Genomic DNA, 26,041 nt, shown 5'->3' with positions numbered 1-26,041 from the left:
TCCAAAGTAAAGATTGCTTCCTTCTCAATCTTCTTCAAAGAGCGTCCATCCCTCCTTCCTCCTTCCAGCTCCTCTTCTACTGGTTTTTTTTTTTCTTTCTTTTTTTCTCTCTCCAAGGCTCCTAAAAAAAATCAGAATCCCCTACCCTCAAACAAACCTCTCCTCCTCCAACTGGCTCCTTCTGCAGCACCCTGAAGAAAAAAGAAGAATCCCCCATCACAGCCCCCCCTCTCTCTCTCTCTCTCTCTCTGCTCCCCATACTGTAGAAGGACTCCCTCACTCTTTATAACTAACAATCAAAAAAAAAAAAAAACAAAAACCTGTTGTCTCCCCCATCCCCCGCAAAGAATGTCTCCACTACAAAAGGTGGCCCAAAAAGTGGTAAGAGGCAAAAAAGTACCAACCATGGGGGCAAGTCCTCTGACTACAAGCGATTTCCTTGCTTTTAGGATTTAAAGAGAGATGCTTCAGTGAAAGAGACTTCAAAGGCAGAAAAGTACCAACCATTTCTGCAAGAACCCCTGTCCAATGAGGCCAAAAGGTCCATTTAGGTGCCAAGAAACCAAATAAAAAGAAGAGAAAATGAAAATAAAATTTTGAAGGGCCAAAAGGTTGCATTAGGACCAGTCCAGAGATGGGTTTCACCCTTTCTTGGCATCCAAACTAACTAAACTAAATTAAATCAAACATTAGATCGTCTAAACAACAACTGAGCATAACCTAAGAAAAAAAAAACCCAGTTCAGTTGAAGGGTTTTTCTGTTGATGGTCATAATCGGTTTATTCCATGCAAAGAGAACAATCGAATCTAAAGAAAATAGAGATATCACGAACAAAACATACAACAACAGTTGTTTGCTACCAAGAAAACCCATGAAAAGAAAACGAAATTCTTGAAAAAAAAAAAAGAAAGAAAAAGAAAATGTATATGAAAAACCAATCAAATCTAACCAAGACGGAGATATCGCAAAGAAACATACAACAGCAGTTATTTGGTTGTTGAGAAAACCCATGAGAAGAAGAAGAAATCTCCCAGGCACGAGACCTGCTATTCCATTTGGGTCTTGACCGTGTGGCCAGATGGGACAAAAACAGGGACATAGAAGGAAGGCACGGAGTGTTATGCATCTGATATGAGGGATGAAGCATCCTAACAAGGAAAATATTGAAAAAAATCGTGAAAATCTTTTGTTTAGAAAAAAACCAATATAAAAAAGTTTTCAAGAACTCATAATCGATTTTTTCAAGGAGAATTCATTCATTGAGAAAACAGAATACATTTACAAGAAAAATGAGAATTCATCCATGGAGAAAACAGAGTGCATTTACAAGAAAAATGGTGAAAATGAAACCTAAGAGAACTAGGGTTTTCAACTTACCTGTGAGGAAGCTTCTAGAGAGACAAGCTTTAGAGAGAAAGATGTCAAGAATCGAGATCCTTGAGAATGAGAACTGAGTTTTGCATTCTTGAATAGGTTTTAGATGTTGGCAACTTAGCTTACTCCACTTTTGAACCCACTGCGTTCTTGAACGAGTTCAATGAGGTTGACTCGTTAGGCCCACAAGTATCATGATTTTTATTAAATTATTTAAATAGAAAAGATATATTTAGGACAGAAATTATATTGTTTTTAATTCGATAACGTCCAAGCACCGTCAATAAATCATTTCGTTAAAGAAAATAACTTATTTTCTATTTTTTTCACTTTTTTATTTTATTTTATTTTATTTTTCTCAAATTTTTGTAATATATATTTTAAACCTATGTACTTAGAAAACAAGCTATGTTTAATTTTTAGAAAATTTAAAAGAAAATAAAAGGAAAAAAAAAGAAAAATATTAAAAAATGTAGCAAAAAACATTTTTTTTTCTATTGAAGAAAAAAATATTAAATTATTTAATATTATAATATTTTTTTTAAATTACCTTCTTCTTGATTTTAAAATTTTGAGTAAATAATATCTTAATATTTTTTTCCCGGGAAGAAAAAAAACACGCTAAGATGATGTTTGGTTCTTCAAAAGTAAAAAATAAATAAGTAAAGGTAATATTGCTTCAAATATAATTAAAGTTAATTACAAATTTATATATTTATAAATTATTTAATTTTATATAAAGTGAAAAATTGAAAAAGAAAAATAATTTATAAATCATTCTTACCTTTTTCTTTCCTTCAAAATTTCAGAAACAAAATATAGCTTTAGTAATTTGTTTCCTCATTTTTCCATTATTTTTTGCCTTTTTATGGTATTTTTCAACTAAGTTTTCATGGGAAAATTTCACAATTTAAAATTTTGTGAATACAAGGTAAAGATATTTATAAAAAGAATTTGAGAATTGATTTGTTTTCATTGCATGATTTCAATTTTAATACAATTAATAACAAATGGTATTAACTAAATCCAAATTACAATGAATTGAGATATAATAAGATTTAACTAAATCCCTATAAAATTTAAAATATTAAATTAAAAAACAAAGCTAGATTGTCCATTTAAATTTTCTGATTTAAAGCGGATACAACTTTTTGCGGGTTAACATTTTTCTAATATAAATGAAAATTTTGAATAATAAAAAAAATTAATATTTCCACTTTTAAAATTTCAAACATCTGATAACTATAAAAATATTTCTCTTTTCAACAATCTCTTTTACCCTACAAAATTTACCATAATTAAATAGAAAACAAAAGTTCTCAATAACAAATTTTTCCTAGAATTTTAAGAGAAAATATTGTCAAATAAATCTTATTTAATCATAATTACCAATTCAAAAAGTATAAGGTTGTTTATTAAATAATAAATAATAAATTTAGTAATATATAATTATTTTAATTATGATTAATTTATTTAATATAAAAAATATATTTTTTTTATACTAGTGTGGACCTCGTATTTCGGCTCATGCGTTTTCCACTCGATGGCGAAACTCGATTTTTATTTGAAAAATTGATTTGTTGATTAAAAATGACTTGGAGTCGCCACTTATTTTTGTTTTATTTTTAAAGGGTAAACAAAATAAGAAAGAAAAACCCTAAGTGTGACTCCTTGTTTTGGAAAAGGTGGTCTGTGAAAAATCGGATCGGGTTCGGGGTTCAGGTTACTTATCAGGAAGGTACGGTAGAGACCGTAGCACCCCTCTAAGTCCCTAAAAACGGGTCTCTACTAATAAAATGAAACAATCATGGCAATTGATGAGGAAATCAATGAATATCCTGAATGGTCATTCACATATGAGAATCGGAACATGTATAGTGAAATATCAGAAGGAGAGTATATGCGTACCTTGGCCACGAGCCACAATGCGCTTTCAAAAAATGAGATTAGTACGCAATTATCAAATACAAATTATAGCTCATACATATCGGAGTGCAAAACGAAGCTCAAGCAAAATACAGTAAGCACGATAATTGACAATCAAAATGGGTAAAACATAGGGCCCCCAACAAAGCCCGATTTATTGTTCATGAGCTAATCTCACAAATCCCATGTTTTTGAATTACGAAGGAATCACTATTGCTTATGTAAAATGAAGAAGATCAGAAGATTATTTAGGAACTGAAATGTGATTAAAAACTATTTGAGTGAAAACCGGATTATTGGAGCTTATTTGAAAATTAGAGTATTTGGAATTAAATTTTGAAGATTAGAGCCCGGTGATTAAATTGAAATTTGTTAAACAAAATGAGAAACGGACTTTAGGAAATTGAACTGCGAGACCATAGACTTTTAAAAGTTGAATTTATAATAATGATAGCAATAAGGTCTTGAGAGGTTGAATTAATAATAATAATAATTATAAGATTGCAAAAGTCTGAATTAATGATAATAATAACAATAATAAGATTTTGAAAGTGTGAATCAATAATAATAACAATAATAAGATTTTTGAGAATTTGGATTAATGATAATAATAATAATAATAAATAGATTTTGAAAGTTGAGTTAACAATAATGATAATAATAAGATTATGAGAGTTTGGATTAATGATGATAATAATAATAATAAATAGATGTTGAAAGTGCGAATTAATGATAATGATGATGATGAGATTTTGAAAGTTGGGATTAATGATAATAATAAATAATAATAAATGGATGTTGAAAATGTGAATTAATAATAATGATAATGATGAGATTTTGGAGGTTTGGATTAGTGATAATAATAAATAATAATAAATAGATGTTGAAAGTATGAATTAATAATAATGATAATGATGAGATTTTGAAAGTTGGGATTAATGATAATAATAAATAATAATAAATGGATGTTGAAAATGTGAATTAATAATAATAATAATGAGATTTTTGGAAGTTTGGGTTGATGATGATAACAATAATAATAAATAGACTTTGAAAGTTGAGTTTATAATAATAATAATAATGAGCTTTTTGAAAGTTTGGATTAATGATAATAATAATAATAAATAGATTTTGAAAGTTGAGTTAATAATAATAATAATAATGAGATTTTTGGAAGTTTGGATTAATGATGATAATAATAATAATAAATAGACTTTGAAAGTTGAGTTAATAATAATAATAATAATAAGATATTTGGAAGTTTGGATTAATGATGATAATAATAATAATAAATAGACTTTGAAAGTTGAGTTTATAATAATAATAATAATGAGCTTTTTGAAAGTTTGGATTAATGATAATAATAATAATAAATAGATTTTGAAAGTTGAGTTAATAATAATAATAATAATGAGATTTTTGGAAGTTTGGATTAATGATAATAATAATAACGATAGTAACAATAATAGTAATAATAATTACAACAATAACAATAATAATAATAATAATAAATAACAACAACAACAACAACAACAACAACAACAACAACAATAATAATAATAATAATAATAGTAATAACAATAATAGTAATAGTAATAACCACAACAATAATAGTAATAGTAATAATAATAATAATAATAATAATAATCCCTTAATAATAATAATAATAATAATAATAATCTGTTAATAATAATAATAATAATAGGAATAATAATAGTAATAATAATAATAATAAGAGTCAATTTTAAAAAGTGTATGGGTTGATCTTAAAACGTGTATGGGCCAATCTACCATCAAGCTTGGACTTAGGCTTCACTAAAGCCCATGTCCACTAGCAAAAATCACCTCAACCCATTTATTTGAGAAGACATTGACTTCCATCAGCTTGCTTGGGCTGGGCTCCCACTCAAGCCCAAAACCAACACCATGGGCAAGCCCAAGTCCATCACCAACACAACCTTCCTATCCACCTGGGCATCGTCATATCCACCTGGGCATCGTCATCTCCACCAGCAGCGATGTAATGGAGGAGGAAGGGGTGGCGGCTATCCAGCAGCATCCATGCAAACGCTGTCGCTGCGGTGGCGGGCGCAACCGCCCATGATGACCGGAGCTGGTCGCTGAACGACGTGCCGCCAATGAAGGCGCCGGAGGCGACGAGGACTAGGAGAGCGGAGGTGGTTGAGATGGCGAGGGCAGGAACCACCGCATGCCGCTTCGGATTGGCGTCGATCTTGCTGTGCCGGCGGCGCTAGAGAAGAGATGCATGGAGAGGAGGAGAAAGAGGAAGGGAAAGAGAAAGAGAAAAAAGAGAGAGGAAAGGTGGTGGCATGCATGGCACGGGAAATGGGTATACGGGAGCAAGGATGACACGGGTGGGAGTGGTGATGATGAACTGTGGGTATGATAATGGTAATGGGAGTGTGAATGGTGGTCTCGGGTGCATGCGTGATAATCACGTATACATGGGACTTGAGAAACTGGAAGGGGTGGGATGAGTGATTGCATAAAAGAGTGAGAAGACACGCACATACACACTCGCTGGAATAGCCACAAGTTCCCTTCATTACAGCTAGTGGGTTCGTAGCTGGTCTTTACCGGTGAGGGGATCTCAAGCTAGAATTGCAAAAATGCTTGAGAAATAGAGTCTCATTAACCCCCAGGCCAAACCATAAGGATAACAACGAGATCAACAACAATAACGAGAAAATAATCCAAAAAATCAACGAGATTCAATATATTATCCAACTGAAACTAATGAGTAATGTGAAGCAAACCGAAACGAGAAGGAGATGAGATGAATATGAATCAAAGTAAGCAAGAGACTCACCTCAAACTCGCCTACAGCTGCTCGTTTCCCTGTTCTCGCCTTCTTCAAGCTTTTTCTCTCCCAGCTCCCCCCAGAACCCCCTAGTCCCCTCCTCTGTAACCCCTTTCTTTTGCCCCAGATCCGGAAAACTCGCACCCGCTCTCCTGTTCCCTGCTCAGCACCTGTGGAGTCCTAACCACCACCAGCATGGCCCCTGCCATCTTGACTTACTGCACGTCCCATATCTCGTAGCTGCTTTCATGCCGAAAGGGAGGTCCCCCCTCCTCACTAAATCCCACTCCAGGATCATCCTTAAAATGCCACCTTGCTTCAACTTATAAAAATAATAAAAGAAGGCAATACTAATAAAAATCCTATCATTGAACCAATACACTTGGTTCAAAACAGGGGGTCTACAACTAGGTATTTAATTGTTTCATTTCCTCACTTATTTGGTGATTGCTTTAATCAATTCTTATTGTTGTAAGAAATAACAATGACAAAAATAAAAAATTTAAAAAAAATTTAAAAAAAAAATCATCAAAAGTTGTTTTAAGTTGGATTGGGATTTTGGTTTGTACAATCAAAAAAGGGTTTAATACCCACTCAACCCAATCTTCAATGAATAGACTTATGGCAAGAGTACATACACACATACAAAAGAATTGATTATACTCATTTTAATGGAATGTAGAATATAAATGGAGATTGAGGACTACATATAGAAGGCCAAAACATCATGTTTTGTACCACTCTCTCTTACATCACACTAAGGTTACTTGGAGAGGGAGTTGATGGTGAAGACGAAGCTATGGACAAAGAAAGAAAATGGATTCCCGATCGCGGTGGAATCACATGCATTCCTTCATGGGGAATAATGTGGCTCTCGGTAAGACTATTATTGTTCACTTTATTAGATTCAAGCATGCTTAGCATAAATAGAGGAAAAATAATTAATATAGTCATTTTTCATTTATTTTTAGGTACTTGGTGTATTTGACCGGAAAGGAAATGACCCACTACCCCCTGAGATATGGCTTCTTCCTTACTTCGTTCATATGCACCCAGGTTTTTCTTCTTCCTCTTCTTTAGCATCATAGAATAAGAAAATGCTACTCTTTTGGTATAGTTTAATTATCAATGTGAGTTCTTTGGCACGATAATATATACAATTCTTTTTCTTTTTTTCTTTTAAACAAAAAGAAAACTAAAAACATTTTATTCATCATGTGCAGAGAATTCTGTTAGAGAATCTAATTGAAGAGAAAGCTCATTATTCGAAAATAATACATACATAGATATCATAAGTAAGGATCAAAATATATCAAAAAATATGATAATAATATACAAAAATTAAAAAAAAAAATTGATAGGAAGAAAATCCATCAAAACTTGCAAAAAATATTAGAAAAACTCAAAGAATAATAAAATAAATAATAATACAAATACTAAAATTGTTGAATTGAAAAAGCAATATGTGTATAGTAAAATTGGTAATAATATGTAGAACTTGAAAATATATTTTATACTAAAATAATAATATGTCTAGTTTTGATACATACGAGGATATAAAACAAATATTGATGTATGTATAATTATTTTTTATTTAAAAATATTTATAACTTTTTCAATTTTATGTTTATCTTGTATTTAATTGCACTTTTATATTTGATAATCAAATAAAGAAAGTTTGGAAATTACATAGATATAATACAAATAATGATATAATTTGAAAATTATAATAAGGGCACACTTGCCTTGATGGTAAAGTGCCACTATTCCACACAATTAGGTTTAGGTTTGAGTCATTCCTTTTTAAAATATTTTGCATATGCAATGCATTGTGCAACTCTTGATGCACGAAAAATGGTTGAGATGGCAATTTATCATCAATTAATTGGGAAAAATTTTTGAAAATCGATAGAAAATGGCGATGAATTGCTGAAAAATCAATAAAATTTGGTGGCCTAAAAACCATTTCTATTAATGTCAAAATTTGAAATTTCAGATATTAAAATTGAAATTATAGTCCTAGGTAATAAGTCATAAGTAAATGAAAAATGAGCTTTGAGGGAATGATGCAGGACAAATGTGGTGTCATTCAAGGATGGTGTATCTAGCCATGTCATATTTGTATGGAAAGAGATTTGTTGGCCCACTAATACAATTGTTCTATCTCTGAGGAGAGAACTTTACTCAAAACCCTACCATCAAATTGATTAAAACCAAGATAGAAGTCAATGTGCAAAGGTTTGAACTTCGTATCTCATCCTAACCATCAACTAGATTGTCCATTTAATTACTAGCTTGCTAAAGGTCTATGGCTATTGATTACTACCAAAAAGTGCTATTTTGTAGACCTAATTATAATGGTTTTAAGCACCTTTGAGTAGTAATCATATTCATTTAACCCAATTAATTCATTAAGGTCCTTAGTAATTGGTTTTAACCATTTTGTGGCAAGTTTACATGTTTTTATCAGCTTATGAATCAATTCAAGCATGCCAAATGATGGAGGAGCTACTTGGACAAGTTATGGCAAAGCTTTTGGAAGCTCAAATTCATGAAGAACCAAGCTTTGGAGCTCCATAGCCCTTTGCCAAAGTCGTTCAAAGTATGCAAGGAAAGAACAATGGAGAAGAGGAAAGCAAAGTGAAGAGAAGCAAAGAGGACAACAGCTGCAGTCTTCTTTCGCACTTTTAGAGCACTTCCCGAAGTCCATTTTTTACATGCTATATACCATTCAAAGATCTGGAAGTCAAGAATCCAACTCTTCAAACCGTGTACGATTTGGAGCTGAAATGAGGAAGATATGGCCTTCGGAAGCCAACTGCTCCAAGTTGTGCGAAAATTTCGCACGACACAAGGTGTTATGCGAAATTCACATAACACCTTCAAAATTCGCATAACCCATGCGTGGTGCGAATTTTCCTCTGTTTTTTCCGACTCCACTTTAGATATTTTCCTTTGTATTTTGTGATGTAATTTCCTTTCTTATCCTTGTAACTAACCAATCACAAGCTTTTGCTTTTGTAAAGACTATATAAGGGGTGGAAATCACCTCTTGGAATATAGAACATAGGTTACGTTTTACACTTAGAATATATACAGAGCTCTCTCGTCTCTCTTTTCTCTTTACTATTTTATTTTCTTGGAAGCCAAACAGCCTCTGAGGGCTTTTCCTCAGAGGATAATTGGCTAAAACTTTTAGTTTGTCAAAGTATGGATGTTATGTGATGGCTTGGATGCAATCCCATGGAAATTTCTCGCACCCGAAAGGTAAGGTAGACGTTTTTCATTAAAGGTTCATTAAGGCAAAGTTTGGTTTTTATTTCCTTTGGACAACTTTCAACGGCCAATACTTGATAAGCTTTTGGATTTCTATCCATTAGTTATCTCTTACGAGCTATTGGAAGGTGAGGTTTTCAATTCCAAGTTTTTGTATTAATCCGTTAGAACCAATTTCAATGGCCATTGAAAGGTGAGTTTATCACCTGGAATGACTTTGAGTTGCCAATATTTGGTAAGCTTTTGGCTTTAGACCATTAGTTATCTCTTACGAGCCATTCAAAGGAAGTCTAAGGTGAATAACCATTGATGAAATTCACTACCATCTGTTTTGCCATTTTAAAGGATTAAAACTTGATTTGCTAAATCCATACCGGTTCGGGAAGCAAGCATCACCATAGTTGCAACCCCAACACGAGGAGCCTATCCTGAGATTTCCAATTTGCATAAGAGCTAGAGCATAGCTATCCTATCTTTGAGAAACTTGTTTTTACACCCTTTCATTTTAGTCTTTAATGTTAGCTTAGATTAGTTTAAATCTTTCTAAAACATTTACATCTTCTTTTAAAGCTAACATCCATAAGAAAATCACCTATTTTCCTAATTTGAATATCACTTGTGTTTGCGAAAACCCTTCCTAGTGAACGATCCTAGAACCACTATGCTATAGTAGCTTGGCTACTTTAGTAATAGTATTCAAGGTATAAATTTTGTTGATACGCCTTTAAAGCTAAGCTACCATGAGTCGGATCAGCTATAGTGTTTGATTAAATATTGATATTGTAGGAAGATCTATACTACCCACACTCTTTAATACAAGATATCCTCTAGGGTTTTTTCCACAAGCAAGAAGAATCTTTTCTCATGCAATGACCTTCTCTAAGCTAAGACATAAAGCTCTAAGAACCATAATGCAACATATTCATTATGAGGATGAAAATGCTTAGTATATTTGCCTTGGACCTGTCAATAAGGTAACTTTATATAAACCTCTATTTATCATGTCTCTACAATTTCTTTAGTTTGATAATAGATATTAAGGTAGTTATTTATCTTCATATAATTGTTTTGGCAAACCAGAATAGTCAAAACATTTTATTCTTTATGTTCACATGAAGGCATTAAACATGGTTTGTTGTTGTGTGGAGGATCCAAATTCAATGGCATGTAAGTGCTATCTCTCAAGAATTAAAGATTATCTTTGGATGGCTGAGGATGGAATGAAAATACAAGTTTTTATTTAATAATAGTTTCTCTCAATATCAATTTTAATTTTGAGCTAGTTAGAGAAATTCATTTGATAGAATAATCTTAGTGAATATTTTTAATCATGAGTGCAAGGCTATAACGGTTCTCAACTATGGGATTTTGCTCTCATTGTTCAAGCAAGTTTTGCTACAAACTTTGTTGATGAATATAGTTTGATGCTTAAGAAAGCACATGACTTCCTTAAGAACACACAAGTATACATCTTAACATAAACATGATTCCTTATTTTCGTTATCACTAGAGATTTTCCTAACAAGTACTTGTGAATATTTTTTCCTAATTTATGGCACTAGCATTTGGTTGAAGGTGAGGTCAATTAGATTGAGAAATTTTAATTTTTGTTATCGCCACATTTCTAAGGGTGGATGGCCTTTCTCAACTCTAGATAATGGTTGGCTTGTATCGGATTGTACGACAAAAGGTTTAAAGGAAAGAAGACTTAGGAGTAGATTAATTTAATTAATCCAAGGTAAGAAGCCATTTTTTGCTCCTAATTATCATCAAATATAATAAAGAAGTGTAACTATTTGGTTCATTGGTAGGTAGCGGTTCTATTATCACAGATGCCTTTTAAAATGGTGGGAGGAGCAATAGTAGTGGATTAGTTTATTTGATGCTATTAATTTTATACTATCCCTATAGGTATATACAGTATCTATTTATCCATCTAAACATTACTTGGCATGGTAATTCTTCAAAGACTACCCATACTATTACAAGGCATTGGTTCTATTGATGGTCAAGGAAATGAGGGTATGTGAAAATGATACAAGTGCATGACATATCCCTTTTCCAGAACCAAGTACCACTATCTACTTTTTCACCAAACAACAACAACAATAAACCTTTCTAAAATGCTTATGTACAACTCATTCCTATGACCTTTTTCATTCTATTTTAATTTGGTTGAATTCAAAAATATTATCCATTACCACTTTACTTCTATTTTGTTACCAAAATTTAAAAAGTTTTATTCTTCATTTGATGCCATTTCCAAGTTGTATATATATCTAGAAATTTGCATTGCATATGGCTAATTGAGTAGACAAAAATTATTCTGGAGGTTTTGTTTAACATCAACAAATAGAGTATCTCTTAAGCATGTAGCCCAATTCCTCTTTGATATTACAGAATTGGGCAGGCAACGGTTTCAATCTCTAATGTGCATGGTGACAGGCGGTGAAGAAAATTTAGATGTTGAATATGTGGGAAAGGAATATGGTCTTGTCTGAACTGTTGGGCATTATCGTCCTGATGGGTGGGCCTATAGGTTCCCAAGCACCATTTTATACTATTGGTCAACAACTTTGTGTGATTTAGAGCCACTTAATGTCTCAAACCCAAACACCCCAGTCGTAATGCATTTAGACTGTCCACCAGCTTTCTTGAGCTTATTTCTCCCTTACTTTGATGTTGTGGTTCTCAATACAGGACACCATTGGAACAGAGGAAAGCTTAGAGAAAACCAGTGGGAGATGTATGTAAATGGAAGACCCAATGAAGATAGGAAGGTTGCAGACATGGGTCATGTAAAGGATTTTGCAATTTGTAGCATTGACAAATTGCTGGATTCGCAACTTGCCTTGCATCCTAAGCTTAAAGCTTTCTTCAGAACTATTTCCCCAAGGAATTTCCAAAATGGGGAGTGGAACATTGGAGGAAGCTGTGATAGTATCACTCCATTAACAAGAATGAGTGAAGTTGGGGGGGAAGAATAATCAAGGGATCCTATAATTGCGAATGTTGTAAAGGGTACTAAGATAAAGCTTCTAGATACTACATCCATTTCTCAACTGAGAGACGAGGCTCATATATCTCGATACAGTATCAAAGCAATGGAGGGAGTACGTGACTACTTGCATTGGTGCCTGCACGATATTCCTGATACTTGGAATGAACTGTTGGTTGCACAAATATAAGCCTCCATCTTCTGTGGTCTAGTGGACCTTGGGCCCTTTTGTCTTTTATGCTACTAAGCATTTTTTTAGCATAGCTCCATTTCTTATGTATAGTATTTTTCTTTCTAGTTTTAATTTAACAAAAGGTTAGAATTAGCACCTATGTAAATCAACTTTCCTTCAAGGATGGAAAGAATTTAGCATCATTGCTGATTGAAATATCATCATTAAGATTTCTTTCACAAACTCATTTGCGTGTGATATAATCTTTTATAAAATTTTGGGAACAGGGGGAGCACCTTCTTCTTCCAACTATTAGATGTCTCTCACATTATCTCTCTCCATCTCTCTTCTCATCACCTCCATTTCTTCCATTCTTCCTCTTTCCCTCTGTCTTCACATTACCTCCATTTTCCCATCTCTTTCTCTTCTCTCCCTCTCTCTTCTCATCACCTCCATTTCTTCCATTTTTCCTCTTTCCCTTTGTCTTCACATTACCTCCATTTTCTCATCTTTTTCGCCTCTCTCCCTCTCTTTCCCACATATTTTCTCATCAAAAAAATTGCTCATAGTCATACCCTCCTCCATACACACCTTCATTGCCTGAAGTTCAAATTGTGTTGTCACCATCCTCCACAACCACCACTATGGCTGGTCTATTATCTCTCTTTGGAGGAAAAGAGCAAAAAAAATAAAAATAATCTACCCTTTTCTAGGTGGTCAAATGGAAGTGGTGAACTTAGACAGATTTGGGGTTTGGTTGGATTTGTTATATGATGCATCTCTTGAGGATTTGTTCTCTTTGTGTGTATGGGTTTTTTTTCATGTTATCTATGATTTTTGTGGTTTATTTTAGTTAATAATATAAAAAATATGAAAATAATTTCGAATTGTTTTTAAAAATACCAATTTGAGAACATAGAGTACAACTTTGAAAACATGGAGAATATAGCTAAAAGTTATTTTTAGTATTTTTTTTTTGTTCTCAAAAATAGAAAATAGGTTTTGAAAAAATTTTCCAAACAAATTCTTATTATCTCAAATTCGAACATTTTTTAAAGTGATTTTAAAAACATAAATGTATATTTTTGTACAATTATTTTTTATATAAAATTGATTACTAATTTTTAATTTTAAAAATAAAAAATAAGAAAGGTATTTAAATGGAGAATTAATTAAATAAGTGATAAATATTTGAAGAGCGATTTTAAAATAAATAGTAAATGTTTCAGCTTTTGAAGCACATAGAAACACAAGTAAAAAATTATTTTTAATTTTGATTTTTAAGTAATTTTAAATTTTAAGTGTTTAAAATTTACATTATCAAATACATTTAAAAAGTGGGATCCTTCAATTATTCTACTTTTCAAAGATTAGTTCTTTTATCAAACACTCCTGTGTATTGAAAGAGACATACAAAAGGCACATCCCAATACCATCTTGCTATTAGTTTGTCAACTACAGCTAAAGGATGTTTGGGTCATTCACTAATACAATGTATTAGGTATATCAATATCTTGACTATACATATTTATCCCAATGGTCCACATTATTTTGTGAGTCATGGGGTTGACCTATTTAACCCTGTCATCAATCTGGAGAAATAATATGGGAAACTTGTATTTTGGGCCTACCATTTGGGAATAATTGGGTTTTTAGAACCCAAGAATTGAAAATATGAGATGCAGTTGTTAATGTGAAAAATAATATGGTTTTTGTGCATTTTGTACTGACTCGTTTTTTTTGTGCCCAAATTGTCTTCAACCAATCTTCATGTCAACATCCACGTTAACACAAGTTTCATTTTCAATTTTGATCGTAGGCTTCTTCTGCCTTCAACTTTCCTTCGCTCTTTTTCTTCACCGTCCTTCATTGACATCTAGTTGCTACTCGTCATCATAACTCGACCACCATCGCACCTCTGTGACTATTTGTTGCCATGAAACACATCGAAGCCCATAACGTACTTTCCCCAATCTTTAAAGGCTTAATCGTGGGATCTAATTTTGGTATATCCCATAACCTTAATAAAAAAAAAAAAAAAAAAGGCAACCCTCGTCTTCTCCGTTCTGATTTCCACCAGCCCTGACGATGGTTCCCATCCCACCCTTTGAAAGCCTAGAACCCAAGGTAAGTGCTCTCTCTTAATATTTTCTCCATCAATGGCTTCATCTCAAAGACTTTACAACATTAATAAAACAACTAGAATTAAAAAAAAACCCTTCAATTTCAAACGTAGACTCCTCTATTTCATTAGTTAACACTCCCCAATTCTCCACACCCAATTCATAAAATCCAAATCAATTTCTGTGTTTTTCTCTACTACCCCAAATCCTATATGGGTCGAAAGCAAATCAACTCTGAACCCAGCTGTTATGCTTCTCTGGTCCTTCTTTTGATGGGTGTTGTCTCATGCACTCTGGTTTGTGCATTCTTTTTTGTGGTGCTTAGACTCGATGCCAACTCTCTAATTTCAGAGCTTGATGCTTCAACATTAATTGAAGAGGATGGGAGTATTAGGATGAAGGTTGGGAGTGGCAGGTGTTATAAAGGGATTGAGAATTTGGAACCTGGGCGGCCTGCAGTGAAGTGGGGTTTTGACTTTAAGTTCAATTCTTCCAAGGAGTGTTGCATGGATTCTAAAGAGATGTGTAATGGGAATGATAGGTCGTTTTTGTGTGATACTTGGGTGTTTTATGGGAATAGAGAGGTTTGCGGGCCAAAATTCAGAAAGGTGAGTGTGATTTTGAAGTTTGTTGCTAGTTTTCTTTTGTGGTTTTGGTGGAATTAGATTAGTGGGTTTTTAATTAATTTGTTTGCTTGGCTATTAGGATGAATTGGGTTTATTATTTTTCTTATAGTTGTTTGAAGTATGCACTAATCTTTTGATTGATTTTATTACTTATTTTTGTGGTTCTTTGAAGATTTTGATGCAATTGATTAATTGGGTTTGTTTGACTTTTCTGGTTTATAGTTTGGTTATTGTTTAGAGTCGGTGTTTGATGTTTCCATGGTTGTGGAAATGTTCCAGAGGTTTAATTAAAAAACTAAAAATTGGGTTTTAAGTGATTTCATTTTATGGTATTTAATCTATATTAGAGATCATGCAGTTACTAGAATTTGAGTTTGGGATGGTCACTTTTGTTTTGATTATGTTGTGATTTCATTCTTCCAAACTTTGATAGATCACACATTGTAATTACTTTTAGAGCCATGATCCGTGAGATGCTTATTCTACGGATGAAATAAATCAATCATCTTTGTTTTGTATTGTACTTGAGAAGCTAAGTAACAAAAGAATGGGAGGCTTGTCTATCTATAAACTAAATTCAAAACCCCAATGTTTAGTGTGTAGTTACAAGCCTCTACGAATTAGGAGTTGGATCAACCAATTCCATTGTTCAATCTTCCTTCAATGATCCTCTGGCCTGTTGTTCACACCCGATTACTAGTGTGTTTCTATTTTGCATTTAGGTTTATATATTTTGAAGATCAATTGAGATAAGTAGATTTAATATATTCAACCTTCAAAGTATCATAAAGTTATTTACTTTTTAATGCCTTTCCGTTCACTTTAACATTTCCAACTTTTATTTTTTTAGTGTTTTGTATACAATGCACCATGGGCCATATGGATATTATCAAAGTCAAATTCACTATCATAATTTTGATCTAATTCACTTAAAGGGTCCTAGTAAAGTCAACCAAAGATTTTATATTTCATCAAAAGATAATTCTTATTTTATAAGTCTCATATGATACATGTCACGTATCTTACTAGGATATAGAAAACTCTGGTCAAAATTTTATTTTTTTATTTAATGTCATATGACATTTTTTTTTAATTGGGCATCGGTGTTATATTTTCGTGACACATGACTAACTAATATATGTATTACAAAAAAATGTGATACTAGTAATTATAAAGATTTTATTACCTTATTTCAAATTTGGATCTTCCTTTATTTTGTTATTAATAACTAATTGTGTTTTAGTGGACAATGGAAGTTCAATTGAGAGTAAAATTAATTTTGAGTGGGAACTAATTAAAATTTTCACTGTTTGTTAGTTTGTTTTCAGTCTGCCTGCAATATGCATGCAATCAAAAGTAAATTTTCATATGTAGAAATCATACCAATTGTTGTCTCTGTTTCATTTATATTTCAAAATAAATTTAGGAAATAATTTTTATTTATGCTACCAAACATGGCAAAAGGTTTTTAACTTATTTCTTTTTCTTAAATTTGAATAAATCTTAATTTAATTTAGTTCATTGTATTAAGTATTAACTTGTTTTTTAAACTTAAGTTTTAAAACAAAATGCTTTTAAGATTTAAGTTGGAAATTCCATTTCAAAACTACATTTACTTTTTCATACCCATCATTTTATTTTTTATTTTTTTAATCAAAATGGTCATATAAAATTACATAATGGCTTTATTTATTTATTTATTTTTTTCCTTCCCCTCTTCCTGAAAAAAAAAATCTTAAATCCCGCCTTCTTCTTATTACCTTTCCTATCCCACTTCATTTTCTTTTCATTCATTACATCATTTTCCTTATTTTAAATTAAAAATAAAATAATACCATTCTACAACCCTAAAAAGAAAGCAATAAGCAATTATAAGTCATTATCTCATACTTTCATCTTCATTGATCTTGATGATTCTCCCATATTGAACCTTGGAACAACAATGTAATGGAAAATATGAAATTTCAATGATTTTCATCTACATATGACTACTATGCATCCAGAATTGCAATTGTGTTCTCCTCAAAGAAATTTTTAAGTTTCGTGAATTTGTGAAACCTTTTTTACCTTGGCCCCAATAAAACTAATGCTGATAATGGAGTAGTACTAGAACCAACAACACCTTCCTTTAAACCAACCACTGGTAAGGGTCCAGCCAGTGGCAAAGGTGAGAAGCTATAATTTAGGTTCTCATCAACATCAACCAAACCCTTCAGAGCTTTCACTACCATGGACATAGAAGGTCTCTTAGCAAAATCACTTTATAGGCACCATGCACCCACTCTCATCATCTTCACTACTTTTATTCTATGTGATTGCATTTTCGTGATACTGTGTTTCCAAAAGCTACTCCTTTTGTGCCTTTCTCTTGAAAATACTCAGTAAATGCATATCTTCCTCAGACTAAGATTGGTCTATGTTTTTTCGCCCACACAAGATTTCCAATACCATGACACCAAGGCTATAAACATCCACCACACCCACACAACCTTAGGTACTACCTTCGTTAAACTTAGGTACTACCTTTTTTAAACTTATGTACTACCTTAATGCATTTTAGGTACTACCTAAATGCATCTTAGGTACTACTACCTGAATGCACCTTAGGTACTACCTGTATGTAAACCTTAGGTACTACTTAAATGTACACCTTAAGTACTCCCTTAATGCAAACCTTAGTTAATTTTAGCTACTACCTTAATTGAGCTCAGACACTTAATTTGTGAACCTTGTGTACTTCCTTTGTCAACCATAGGTGCTACGTTTCTCAACAATAGGAGGTACCTTTTCCATTCAATCAGGGTGGAATCCATAGTTTCAAGACCAATTGAGATAAGTGTGGACTTGTATACTTCTAAGCTACTTCTTCAATTGCAGTTAGATATGAGCATGAGATTCTTATTTTATAGGTTACTCCCTTTTGAACCTTAGGTACTACCTTTGTGAACCTTAGGTACTACCTTAGTGAACTTTAAGTACTACCTTGGTAAACATTGGGTACTACCTTAGTGAACCTTAGGTACTACCTTTGTCAACCTTAGGTACTTCCTTTATCAACCATGGAGCTACATTTTCCATTCAATCAAGATGTAATCCATAGTTTCAACCTTTAAGGAGAAAATAAAAAATTTTAGCACCCTTTCTTTCTCCATTTTCCAATAGATAATCATAACCAACAACCCCTACAAGATCCTTCCTTAAACCAGAATACATGAATACTAAACCAATGATCCAAGTTTTGAGTAAGAGGATCTAAACATTCTCATATATATTTTTTTCATCTCTAAGCAACCTTTGTATACATCCTATGTGCTTCAGTGCGCTCTTCTTGGTGCTTTTAATGCGTATTTTGGCTACCTTTGAAAAAAAACTTAGGCTTGGATCAATTAGTATGCATATTTTTTGCCATCTCTAGGTAGCCTTTGTATGGGTCAAGATTCCTTAAGGAGATGCGTGGACATTTGCAAATTTAATCTTGAAGTTTGACATTTAAAAGATAGAAAAATGCATTAGAATCTTCTAGGACAAGGCTATAGTTTGAACACATAGATATTGCAAATTGAGTAAATTTTTTAAATTTATTTTTTATTTTTATTGTTATTTTTTATTAAATTTGGTTAAGGCACTACATATGGATTAATATTGCTAATGGTATTCTCTTCATAGGCTCGAAAAGGATTAGTCTTCTCTAAGAGTTCTCTTAAGAGTACTACATGTGAGACCATGAAGAAATTCAACTCCCTGGCATCAACTATGATATCAGATCTTGAAGACAGAATTCGTTAATATGTTTCATTTCATGTTGAAAACACTCGAGTTTCTTACTATACCAGTTAGAATTTATATTGTCTATGTAAAATATATTGGTTGAGATGCTTTGTGAAGATGAAAATTAGATTTTTTGCTTATCCGGGTTTTTTAATATGCTAGTTTATTGTAATGAAGTGATTATGCTTTTGTAGAAGTGGTTTTTAGTTTTATTTTAATATATTTAATAATATAGTCAGATTCTGAATGAATTTGTCTATTTGAAATGATGAATATGATCCTTGTTGTGAAGTATGGGTCATAGGGTAATGGACTTGCGGCTTCCATCCAAGCTCATGTGATTCTTTCCTCCAGTCCTAGATGGTTGAATGAGCTGAAATTGAAAATGGGGAGCAAAGAAGAACAGACATTTGTGGCTGAATCATGAAAGCATTAGAAGGGCAAATGATAGAAATTGTGTCCACGATGAAACAACTATTGCCTCTTACACTAACCCGCATTTATTCATGTATGTGAATGATTTGAAATATCAATATCATCTCTACTACAGGATTTAGTTCCTTCATCTACTACCTAGATTTCATGGGTTTTAATATGGTAACTACCAAAACAAGATGCTTTAAACCATATGAGTTTTTTTTCTATTATTATTTTTATATTTTGGTCATAATGCTATGCTTGGGTAAATTTGTTTTCCTTCTGGTCAAATTAATATTGATAAAGATGATTTTTTCCAAAAAAAAAAAAAAACAAAAACAAAAAAACAATGGGATTGAAAAAATAAAGGTTTTTTATCCATCTTATTATTTTATGATGAACATGAAAAATTAGATGGAAAAAAAAAGGGTAAAGGGTCCATTGATGGGTCTACCTATCTCCGAGGTATCTATTTTTTTATTGTAATTAGAATACCTTATTTATAAGTCATACATGTATAAATATTATAAAATAAAAATATAATATTTTTTATAAATTAATAAATATTCATTTATCGATAAATCAATAACCCTATTAAAATAATAATTTTTCTTGGTCTGAAAAATATTATAAATAAGGTTACACAAAAATGATGCTACAGGTTACACAAGATTTATTCCACTAGTAACTGATATTGTTGCTACTGAGGAAATTGGCAAATCTTAACCAAGATCTATATATGATAACGGGAATTACAAACAAGAGATCTTTGGTAAATTAAACAACATATCCCTAAATCTGCATTAATTGAAAATCTAATAATCAATCGACTTAAACAAAGTATAACTACTAGATGACAATAAAAATTTGGAAGGGCCAGATTGCATCTAGAAAGTCTATAGAAGTAGAAACTACAACTCCTACTCCCTTATTTCCAGTGCAATCCAATATCTGCATAAATCATAGGAACTTGTCATACATCTCAATAAAGAAAGAGTATTGATTTTTAGATAAGATAGTTAAGTTAAAAGTTAGTACCCATAGTCGTTGAAGTTTCCTATAATGGTGGATTAGCTTTATTAGCTCAGTTTCATGAATCCTTAAAGCATAACTCAGTTTGAAGGAGGTCAAATTTGAGCAAATGGGATAAATAGTTAGCATTGTAGTTGCCATAGTTGCTATTATGAATGACATTACCATTAATTTCTTTAAATTATTGGAGGTTCATCCCAATGAATCTATAAGGAGAAATAATTTGCCATTAATTTGTTGAATGGTTAAGGTAGTACCTAAGGTACAATCACCACTATACCAAAGGTGAACCAACTGAACACAGTAATTAAACACATAATGTCATGCTCAGTTCTATGTGGAATCAAAGATGTTGTAAGTTCCATTTAGATTGAATGCCACTTGTGGGTCCTATGGTTCCACAAACCAATTTCCTAAGGTTGGCAAATGAACTAACTAATGTTCCCAAATGCAGTGACTACAACTCACAAATGAAGTTTCAAGGGTTCACACAAGTAGTACCTAAGTTTAACTAAGGTAGTATCTAAGGTAGATTAAGGTAGTATCTAAATTGGATTAAGGTAGTACTTAAGGTTCAATGAGGCAGTACCTTCAGTTGGGGATACAGTTAAGGTGAACAAACTCACTAACATAGTAAAACATGATGCCAAAGCAAGTTGCAAAGGTTCACGAAGGTAGCAAGCCAAAGTGTGCTAAGGTAGTACCTATGGTTCACTAAGGTAGTACTAGTACCTAAGGTTGATTGAGATAATACCTAAGGTTCAATCACCACTATATGATAGGTGAACCAACTCACCACCCTAATAAAAATGCATAATGCCAAGCTCAGTTCTATGTGCAACCAAATATGTTGTAAGTTTCATTTGGATTGAATTCCACTTGTAGGTCCTATGGTTGACCAAAGGATTGCCTAAGGTTGGCAAAGAAACTACCTATGGTTGGAAAATGAACTACCTAATGTTCACAAATGAAGTGACTAAGGCTCACAAAAGTCAGTTTCAAGTCTTCACACAGGTAATACCTAAGGTTTAATAAGGTAGTACCTAAGGTCGATTCAGGTAGTACCTGTAGTAGATTAAGGTAGTACATACGGTTTACTAAGGTAGTGCCTAAGGTTCAATGAGGTAGTGCCAATAGTTAGGGAAGCAGTTAAGGTGAACAAACTGACTAACGTTGTAAAACATGATGACAAACCAAATAACTAAGGTTCACAAAGCTAGGAACCTAAGGTGTGTTAAGGTAGTACCTAATAGCCTTTTTCCACCTACATACATACAAATCAATATTAAAATTAAAATATAGTAGTTGTCACTTAATCAAAATGTAATAGGCAAACAACACCAATGCATGCATAAAAAACCAATTCAATTGAACCCAGATAAATACAGGTTCCAAATCCATTAGAAAATATCCACTATGCTTTATGTTAACTATTTGGAATTTGAACTTTGTTAACCATTTAGTTGATGTCAACTTCTTCAATTAAAAATGATGTCCATGTTCTTCCTAGCCAACAATCATTTTGACGAAATAGCCTAATCCTTTAGGAGCTTTAGTCTACAACATGCATTGTTAACAAACTATAGCCCAAAGTAAAATGGTGTAGGAAAAACAACTAGGTCTATAACAACCAAAGCAATAATAATCCATTATATAAACCCATGCCATTTTCTACTATTTCTTTTCTAATAATTGAACAATGGGATAGAAGTTCATAATTTGATTAGGTACAAAAGGAAAAAATATCTAACATATAATTTTAATTATAATATAACAATACCTTTTTAGTACATGTGAAGGCTATATTTGGAGTGTAAAGTTCCCACATATATAGAGTAATTCCATCATAATATTAGGAAGTTCACTTTCAGGGGGGCATTCAAGTTGTTCTGGCTAGGTCAGTTTCTGATCACTCTTTCTATTCTTCTTGATGGGGGAGGGATGAGGAGAGGGCCCATGCCTTTTAGATTTGAAAATATGTGGCTGAAAGATGAGGGCTTTAAAGAGGTGTTGAGAAAGTGGTGGGAGGAAATTCAGGTTAGTGGGTCAACCAACTTCATTTTGAATGAAAAATTGAAGGCCTTGAAACCGATTCCGAGCAATTAGACTAAAGAGGTTTTTGGTAAGGTTGAGACTAAGAAGCAAAGTGCTTGGAATTTGGTGGATTTTTGTGACAAGGAAGAGAGTGTTCGCTCACTGTCTATGGAAGAAGAGGAAGCTAGGAAGGAGGCAAGAGAGACTTATGAAAAGTGAGTCCTTTTAGAAGAAGTGTCGTGGAGGCAGAAGTCTAGAGAAATTTGGCTGAAAGAGGGGGATAGAAATACAAGGTTTTTTCATCAGATGACTAATGCTCATAGAAGAAGGAATCAACTGACTAAAGTAAAAGTGAATGGGAGGTGGCTCACTAAGGAAAGTGAGATTAAAAAGGAAGTGAGCAGAGCTTTCCAAGGCCAAGCCCTGATGGTTTCTCAATGGCGTTCTGACAGTTTTCTTGGGATTTTGTAAAGGTGGAGGTGATGAACTTCTTTAGATAGCTCCATGAGTCTGGGAGCTTTGTAAGAAGTCTAAATGCAACCTTTCTAGTGCTGATTCTTAAGAAAGGGGGGGTTGAGGACTTGAAGGATTTTAGGCCAATTAGTTTGGTGGGAGGGCTGTACAAGTGGTTAACTAAGGTGCTAGCTAATAGGCTGAAGGGAGTGTTAGCTAAAGTGATCTCAATGTCTCAAAATGCATTTGTGGAGGGGCAACAGATTATGGATGTAGTGTTGATTGCTAATGAGGCAATAAACTCCATTTTGAAAAGTAATAGAGGGGCGATTCTCTGCAAATTGGACATTGAGAAAGCCTATGATCATGTGGACTGGTCTTTTCTTTTAGCGGTGTTGGAGAAGATGGGGTTTGGGGAAAGGTGGCGTAGATGGATAAAATGGTGTTTATCCACTGCTAGATTGTCTATTATGGTGAATGGAAGCCCTACTGGATTTTTTCAAAGCTCAAGGGGTTTAAGGCAAGGAGACCCCCTTTCGCCTTAGTTGTTCGTTATTGCGATGGAGACTTTTAGCTATCTGTTGAAAAGAGCAGTTTCTGGAGGTTTTTTATTGCCTTGCTCGGTTCAGGGAAGAAGGGGTCTAGGTCTCTTATTTGTTGTTTGCTAATGATACATTGATTTTTTGTGAGGCAAAGGAGGAGCAGTTGACGTATTTGTGTTGGCTGTTAATGTGGTTTGAGGTAATTTCAGGGTTAAGAGTGAATCTAGAAAAAAGTGAGTTGATACCGGTTGGTAAAGTCGAGAATGCGGAAGAGCTAGCTGAAGAGTTTGGTTATAAAGTGGGAAGATTGCCCTCTACCTACTTAGGAATGCCGTTGGGTGCTCTTTTTAAATCTGCTGCCACTTGAGATGCAATAGAAGAAAGATTCCACAAGAGGGAGGGGGGGGAGGGGAGGGGAAGGATTACCTTAATTCAAAGTACTTTGTCCAATTTGTCGATCTATTTCATGTCTATTTTCTATCTACCTAGTGTGGTTAGAATGAAATTAGAGCAGAATCAAAGGGATTTTTTGTGGGGTGGTGGGGCTCTTGAGTAGAAACCGCACTTAGTAAGGTGACTGATTGTTTGTGTAGAAAAAAGAAAGGAGGGTTGGGGGTTAAGAGTCTTGGGACTTTCAATAAGGTTCTGCTTGGCAAGTGGGTTTGGCGCTTTGCAATTGAAAGAAAGGCCCTTCAGAACCAAGTGATTAGAAGGAAATACGAGGAGGAAAGAGGAGGGTGGAGCTCTTGTGAGGCTAAGGAGGCCTATGGAGTCGGGTTGTGGAAAGCAATAAGCAAGTTGGGACATCTAGTGACCCCTTCTTTTGATTTTGTGGTAGGTGATGGAAAGAAGGTTAGGTTTTGGAAAGACAAGTGGTGTGGAACTACCCCTTTATGCGAGGCTTTCCCCTCTTTATTTGCTCTAGCAACTTCCAAAGAGGCTTGGGTAAATGAAGTTTGGACAGCTGCAGGGGAAATGGGGGAAGTTGGAGTCCTTGTTTCATTAGACCTTTCAATGATTGGGAGTTGGAAGAGGTGGAAAGGTTGTTTTGTTGCTTAGATGGGAAGAAAGTTAGTGTGGATGAGGAGGATAGGGTAAGGTAGATGGTTTCAAAGGATGGAGTTTTTTTGGTAAAGTCTTTGTATAGGGCCTTGCAGTCGGTTTCTCTTGTTGCTTTCCATTCGAAGATTATTTGGAACTCTTGTGTGCAACCCAAATTAAGTTTCTTTGCTTGGGAGGCTTCATGGCGAAGAATTCTAACCTTGGATCGTTTGCAAAAGAAGGGTTGGGCTTTGGCTAATAGATGCTTTTTGTGCCAAATGTTTGAGGAGTTGATTGATCACCTCCTTCTTCATTGTGAAAAAACAAGGGAAGTGTGGATGTTGCTCCTTTCTTTATTTGGAGTGTCTTTGGTGTTTCCTTTTTTGGTAAAGGAAACCCTTTTAGGGTGGAGGGGCTCTTTTGTGGGTAAGAAGAGGAAGGAGGTGTGGCAAGTGGGATCGTTATGGTTTTTTTGGGTTGTTTTTGAAGGCAAGGATTAAAATTGCTTTTGAAGATAACGTGTTATCCCTCCAAAGGCTGAAAGCTTCTTTTGTGTATTTACTTTGGTCGGAGACAAAATTGTGGATAAAAGATGGTCCTTCGACCTTAATAGATTTTGTAGATTGGGTGGGTTAGCGATGAGGGAGAAGGTTTTTTGTTTTTCCTTATTGTTTTGGGTCCAAATGTAAGGGGGTGAGTGTCTCTGTACTGTATTTCTGTGGGTCACTATTTTAGCGCCTTTTCATAATACATTTCTTTTGCTTATTGCATAGTTTTAAAAGGCTCAAGGCGCACCAAGGCGCAAAGTAGCCTTAGAGCCTGAGGCCTAAGGTGCACCTAAGGCATGGGCTTTAGTGAAGTGAGGCACACCCTAATTTTTATATAATATAATCAAATTTAACAATAATTTATTTGTCCTAAACACATAAATCATCAAATATCATCCAAAACATCAATTTAATCAACATGATGAGGTCCCGAAAGGTACGTGACTATTTTTCCTCATCATCTTCTTCTTCTTCACTTCTCCACTACACAGGTGAGGCTAGGGCATGATTGGGAGTGGTGTCGGGTTCAAAAATACCAGAAAAAGGGGACTGGAAGGGAAAACAGGACCAAAACGACGTCGTTTTGGCTTTTTTTTATTTTTTAAAATGAACAAACTTCAAAATGACGCTGTTTTAGCCTTTTTTTTTTTTTTTAAAGGAACAGGCTCCAAAATGATGTCGTTTTGGTCTGTTCCTTTTAAAATAAAAAGGGCCAAAACGATGTTGTTTTGGACCCAAAAAAAAAATAAAATTAGGGCTTCTCAGCCCCAGCCCTCTACAACCTGATGACAACTGAAGAAGAGAAGGAGAAAAAGAAGAAGAAAGAGAAGGAGAAGGAGAAGGAGAAGAAGGGGCGTACCTGGCCAGAGGCGAGTCAGGCAACCGCGTC

The 26,041-nt window shown here is 33.7% G+C and overlaps 1 pseudogene; it reads left to right on the top strand.

The window, feature by feature from the left end:
• The first annotated feature begins 6,104 nt into the window (after positions 1-6,104).
• Positions 6,105-12,586, top strand: LOC100257216 (cycloartenol synthase 2-like; annotated as a pseudogene).
• Positions 12,587-26,041: the final 13,455 nt, after the last annotated feature.

Source organism: Vitis vinifera, chromosome 1 (assembly GCF_030704535.1).
Source record: "Vitis vinifera cultivar Pinot Noir 40024 chromosome 1, ASM3070453v1".
NCBI classification, from domain to species: Eukaryota; Viridiplantae; Streptophyta; class Magnoliopsida; order Vitales; family Vitaceae; genus Vitis; species Vitis vinifera.
This window is presented reverse-complemented; position numbering and strand designations above follow the sequence as displayed.